Here is a 6196-nt window from a genome sequence, read left to right on the forward strand (position 1 = left end):
ATTACTGAAATATAAATGACTGATAAAATGTCACATGGTTTTATAAGGCTTTATAAGCTTTAACTTAAAAAGAATTGCTTCTCTAGCCTGGATACATGGGAATTATTTTGTCTCAAATATGCAGCTTAGAGCAACCTTGGATCCCTACCAGATTGACAACCTCTATTCTGCATTTAGGTAAAGTGAGTTTTGAACTCTTCCTTACAACAAGCAATTCTGTTTTTGTTTCCTTCACTTATCTAAGGTTTATTGAGTGTCTACAAAGTCCTTTATTATACAGTATATAAGAAAATATACACAATCCTTGACTCTCTTAAATCAGAAACAGAAAACAAATTTAAAAAACAAATACAGGGGCGCCTGGGTGGCTCAGTCAGTTAAGTGTCTGCCTTCGGCTCAGGTCATGAGCCCAGGGTCCTGGGATGGAGCCCCGCGTGGGGCTGCCTGCTCAGTGGGGAGTCTGCTTCTCCCTCTCCCTCTGCTACTCCCTCAGCTTGTGTTCTCTCACTCTCTCTCTGTCAAATAAATAAATACAATCTTTAAAAAAAAATTTAAATATAAAAAACAAATACATAAATGAGACCAAATTTACCAATGCTGTGGATAAAAAAAAAAAAAAAAAGAAGGCCAAACAGACAGACTATCCCTGATGGCACAACCTAAGTTAGCAAAAGTCAGTTTTAAGTGACAATTGCACTGAGAACTAAAGGAACAAGAACAACCCATCCTCTGTGAGCAGGCACGGGAAGCATGTGCCTCGAGCTCCAGCACAGTTTTGTGCATTTGGCACTCAGGGCTTGATGCCTACAGCCTAAAATTGGAATTTCTCAAGAGCCAAAAATGTTGGAGGCCAGAAATTGTATATAATGCTTCCAAAACAAGGGAACTAAAATCAAAATCAATATATGTTTAATTAAACATCTATGAAACATGGCATCTTGTCAACTCGTCAGCTACGATGCAGTTCAGCGCTCCTCCAGTCATATACAACATTACAAAAATTATAATGCGTTCCTCACAAATATTCAAATTTAAACATTTAATGTGGGAATCATGCTTGAAATAAGATATGAGATGGGAAATATCCAAAAGTTATACTCTGAAAGCATTCTATAAGAATACTCCCCAAAAAAGAAATAAAACAGGATATGATATTTTTTCTATTGTGTGAAGGGATGAGACCGTTAAATGCTGACAAAAATATAAGTAGGCATATATTTAATTGCGGCTTTTCATTCTGGCAAAATAATGTTCATAACAAGTTAACCTCTATTGTCCCATATGGTAACCACTAGCCATATGTGGCTATTTAGTTGAAATGTGGTGATTTGAGATTTTTAACTTATATACCAAATTTCAAAGAATTAATACCAAAATAAGAAGAATATAGAATATCTCAATTTCTATATTCATTTGTTGTTGACATGATAATATTTTGGATATATTAGGCTGAATATAAAAATGAACTTCACCTATTTTTTTTTCCTTTTTATTGTGTTTACTGGAAAATTAAAATTATATATGCAGCTCACATTTGTGGTTTGCATTATTTTTTATTGGACAGCACTGATTTAAACAAGAGTTTAAATCACAAACTGTGGTTTCTACTTAAATAACTTATTCTTAACATTCAAATCCAAGTATCTAACATGAACGTGTCATGTCTATGTGACAATACATTTTAAGAGGTCAGAGAATATTTGCCACTATTTTCAATAAGCCTGTGTAGGCAGAGTGCATGTATCTTCCTCATCTGTTCTCAAGTTAAAATCACTAACGCCAACATTCAAAGTGTTCTAATTTCTTAACCTTTCCGTTTCTTCCATGCTTCTTCCCATACCCACGGCAATCCTGGCCCAGGCAAATGTAGAGCAGCTGGGGAGATAAACATGAATAGAAGAGATGGATGGCAGGAACTCGGACTTCCCAAACCTAGTCTAGTATATGTAATTAGGTTGTATTTTTGCTTTCTTATTCGGTGAAAATTTTCTCCTCCACTTTTCTGGGAACGTGAAGTATCAAAACTCAGAGTTTAGAGAGCATTGACACCTAAGGTTATGTCTTTAAGGAAGTGTCTTTTCAATTTTACATTAGGGATTTTCGATATTGGACATCTGGGTATATTCATCATCGCTGCCACCAGTCTGGTTCCAGCTACCCTTTCCCCTTTGGTGTTAAAGGTGTCCAAATTCTGAGATTTGATCCGCTACTAGAGTAATCTTTCAGAAATTCTGATCTATGGACATCATTCCCCTTCTCTTACACTCGAATGTGTGTCTAACGCGAGGGGATTGGTTGTAAATGATTGGTAAGTAGAGAAGAACGTGATTATAACATGAAAAGTATGTTGTTTCATAAGCTAATTCCTCAGCACATTAATGATTCACATCACCAAAAATGACAGCCAAACACAAAATATTGTAATAAGGCTGGAGTTAACTGCAGCCATGGAGGACAGTGTGGAATATGATCCCCATTTCCCTCACGTTCACATTCTGTCTTTCCTTTGACCTTGTTTGGACACATATTAGCATGATGTTTTCTCCCACTTTTATGTGCAGCCCCACCCCTTTCTCTTTCTCTAAGTAGGCTTAATCTTACTTCTATCCCTGTGATCAAATTACTTTCTCCTTAAAATAGAATATTATATTTAAAGGGAAATTTACTTATTAGTAGTTTCTTTTTGCTACTATTTCCATGAGGATGATGATTGCTAGGGGTGACTTCACAAGTTTGGGGGTTTGCACATAATCTTACTTTTTTCCCATGAATCCTGCTTTTTTATTTTTAAGATTTTATTTATTTGTTTGAGAGGGAAAGAGTGCACACATGAGCGGGGGTGGGGGGGAGGCCAGAGGGAGAAGCAGACTCCCGACTGAGCAGGTAGCCCCATGATTTGGGGCTTAATCCCAGGACCCCAGTATCATGACCTGAGCCAAAGACAGACGCTTAAATGACTGAACCACCCAGGTGCCCCGAATCCTGTTTTTTTGTTTTTTTTTTTTTTAAGATTTTATTTATTTGACAGAGAGAGACAGGCAGAGAGGGAAAACGAGCAGGGGGAGTGGGAGAGGGAGAAGCAGGCTTCCCGCGGAGCAGAGAGCCCGATGCGGGGCTCGATCCCAGGACCCCGGGACCATGACCTGAGCCAAAGGCAGACGCTTAACGACTGAGCCACCCAGGCGCCCCCGGAATCCTGTTGTTTTAATATAAATCCTACAGAATACAAAGCTTTTTAGAAATTCACATATCATAGTGTAGTAGAAATATCTGTAATTAACAACATAAAGCCTTCTCACTACACACTGGAGGCTTAATGTACAGCATGGTCACTATAGTTAACAATAGGGTTATATATCTGAAAGTTGCTAAGAGTTCATCTTGAAATTAGGATTTTTAATACGATATACATAAGCTTAACAGGGCCTACATGATCCACCTCTGCATGAGCCTGGCCATTTATCCCCTCTGCTGTCCAAACCCTTTAGTTTTTAATAATAACTATAATAATAATTTATATTACAGATGCATGTTCATTTGCACCTCTGTGAAGGAGGTGCTATTATTATGCCTATTTCACAAATGAAATGGAAGAACAAGATCTTAAATGACATGGCCGTGGCCCACAAATGAACGCACAGCATGCAGGTTTGAATCTGGACAGTCTGATTCCAGAGTACATCCTCTTAAGTGCTGTTGTATTCTGCCCCTATATGAGTGAATGCATAAATAGTTGAAAGCGCCAAGGGTTTCAAATCGAAGCAAGAGAAGGAATATAAGCTTACAGACCTGGCTTCCAAATTATTTTTTCCAAAGCTAAGCAGCTATTTCAATATTAGGGCAGCTTAAGTTTACTTTGACTCCTTTAGAGATTCTGTAAAGTTAGTGAACTGAAGCTATCAGGTCAACTTAGTTCCTTTTCAGTCAAGAGATTGTGGGGCTCCCTGTATTCACACACAAGGATGTGAAAAGAGACAAATAATTTCTAGGCAGAGACAAGGGGGGAAATGCAAAAACTGGCAGGGTTAGTGTGCTAAAAGAACTGGATAATGGCTGAGAATTAAGAAACTGCACGACACCCCAGCGAATCCACCCAGCGAGGTGTTAGACAGGCCAGGTGACCTGAAGCAGCTGTCCTACAGAAAGGAAGGTAAGGTGGATTCCACTGTGCAGGCTTCTTCTCAGTTAGCTTGATCTGGGCATGTAAGCCAGCGTGAGCCAGAGGAGAAGGCAGCCTGTTAGACCTGCTTGACAACTCCGAATTTGGGGGTCACTTCCAGCCTCAGTATACTTAATCAAAGCATAATCAAATAGGTGAATGAAAAGATGGGCTTTGGAACAAGACAGATCTGTTCATTGCATAGTTTCACGCTAAGTAACTCTCTGCTAAGTAGATTTGAATTGTGGGGACACAATCAACAATGTTCTCATGTCTGTGGCCCATATACATGATGAAATTACGGATTTTTTTAAATTCATCATTCAATTAGAAGGTGTGCGAGTGTGCAACTTCCTAACTCACACTATTGCAGCATAATCCTAAAAATCCATGCCAGGACTCTATAACACTGCAGTCCTTTGGTGAACAGATGAACAGACACTGTTTTCAGTGCCTGACGCCGCTCCCAGCAGATCCCAGCCTCCAGCCACAGTTGTCAGCCAGGGAGCTTTTAAAGTGCTATATCACAACGGAAGTAATGTAAGGAGGTTGAAGGACTCCGGTTCTTAAGTGAAAGAGAAACAACTCCCCCCAGGCATGAAACAAAGCCTAAATTACAAGGAAAAACTATACTGAGCTATCAAGCTGGGACCACTTGCCCTAGCACCATTGTTGTTGTTGTAACAGCAAGAATAGCAGACTTATTCTGAGGTGTGAGCACCCTATGGAAACATGTGAACCTAAAAGAAGACATATTTGTTATGAACGACATCACCAGAGGTGTGTTCTAGTCCATATACTGGATTTCGGGCATAGCGTTTAAAAATTTATATTTGTCCATCATTCCTAAACTTTTGTAGAGCCTAAGTGGCTTTCTAAAGACTTTTCAAACCTGATGATGAGTCTCTGGAGTCAAACATTCCTTTTAGCAGAAGGGAGATTTTTTTAAAATGATCATATATCAAAGGAGGGTATACTTGTGTGTGAAATACCCATTAAATGTGTCTCCAAAGCTGAGAGATAGCCAAAGGCTGTGGTTTCCACTGTTATTTACTTAATCTTGGCTCTGTGCTTCTAAGAATAGCTCCTGATAAAAGTTCTATTTCCTATAAATTACAATGAAAGGGTCTGTCTTTGTTAGAAGATGTCTTATTAGGCTGACAGATATGTTAGTTATTACAAATGATTCTTTATTATGAGGATCACTCTAAGGTTACCTGCATCTTGGATAACTAGCGGTAATTATGCCTGTGGCCTATTAAATAATTTTTCAAGAGCACTTCTTAAAATTTGTTTGTTTTTTTTTAAAGAGTATTTATAGTCCCCTACCCCATCTTTTAAATAAATGGTCTTTTAATTTGAAATAATACAAAGGGAGGTCTTCTTTTCCACATTAAAAAAAGTGACAAAATAATTTATGTAATCTTGAAATTATTAAAATATCAATAATAAAATTATACTTGCCGTCATGTAACTCATTATCTTAAAAACATAATTTTTTAAATGTGATTTAACTTTACATTTAAAATCTTTCTCCTTCATACTATATAAAATTCATTATAAATCCATAATTATTTAAAGATTCTAGGCAAATCTGATGGTTCAAGAATTTGACTGTAGAAAAATTTTCTGAAGGTTTTAACAGAGACATTTTTCTGTAAAATATTTAACCATTGTTCAGAAATTAAAGTAGTTCTTGGTATGCCTTGGGAATGACACACTTCCCTACTATACCTCTCTCGGTCCCAGAAAGCCCACATCAAAAGGAAATTTACCCTCTCTGATGTAGCAAAACCTTAATCCTAACTCTTGTACTTCATGAATTTGACACCGCGAAGCAGAGACAGTAAACCAATTTCTGTTGCCTCTCAGGAGTAAAACAAAGATGTGTCAAGGTGATAATTATTCTATGAGCTTAATTTATGGCGTTCATTGATCCTTGCTCTCTGACAGGTCCAGATGCTACTCTCTACTGCACACTATTGAAGGAAGGAAGGAAGGAAGGAAGGAAGGAAGGAAGGAAGGAAGGAAGGAAGG

The 6196-nt window shown here is 38.0% G+C and overlaps 1 protein-coding gene across 8 annotated transcripts in view; it reads right to left on the minus strand.

Moving 5' to 3' along the window:
- CDH12 (cadherin 12) overlaps positions 1-6196 on the minus strand; it is a 1003710-nt gene that overhangs the window by 250120 nt on the left and 747394 nt on the right. The gene's annotated exons all lie outside the window — the stretch shown is intronic.

The sequence above is a fragment of the Phoca vitulina genome, unplaced genomic scaffold (genome assembly GCF_004348235.1).
Source record: "Phoca vitulina isolate PV1807 unplaced genomic scaffold, GSC_HSeal_1.0 scaffold17, whole genome shotgun sequence".
Lineage (NCBI taxonomy): Eukaryota > Metazoa > Chordata > Mammalia > Carnivora > Phocidae > Phoca > Phoca vitulina.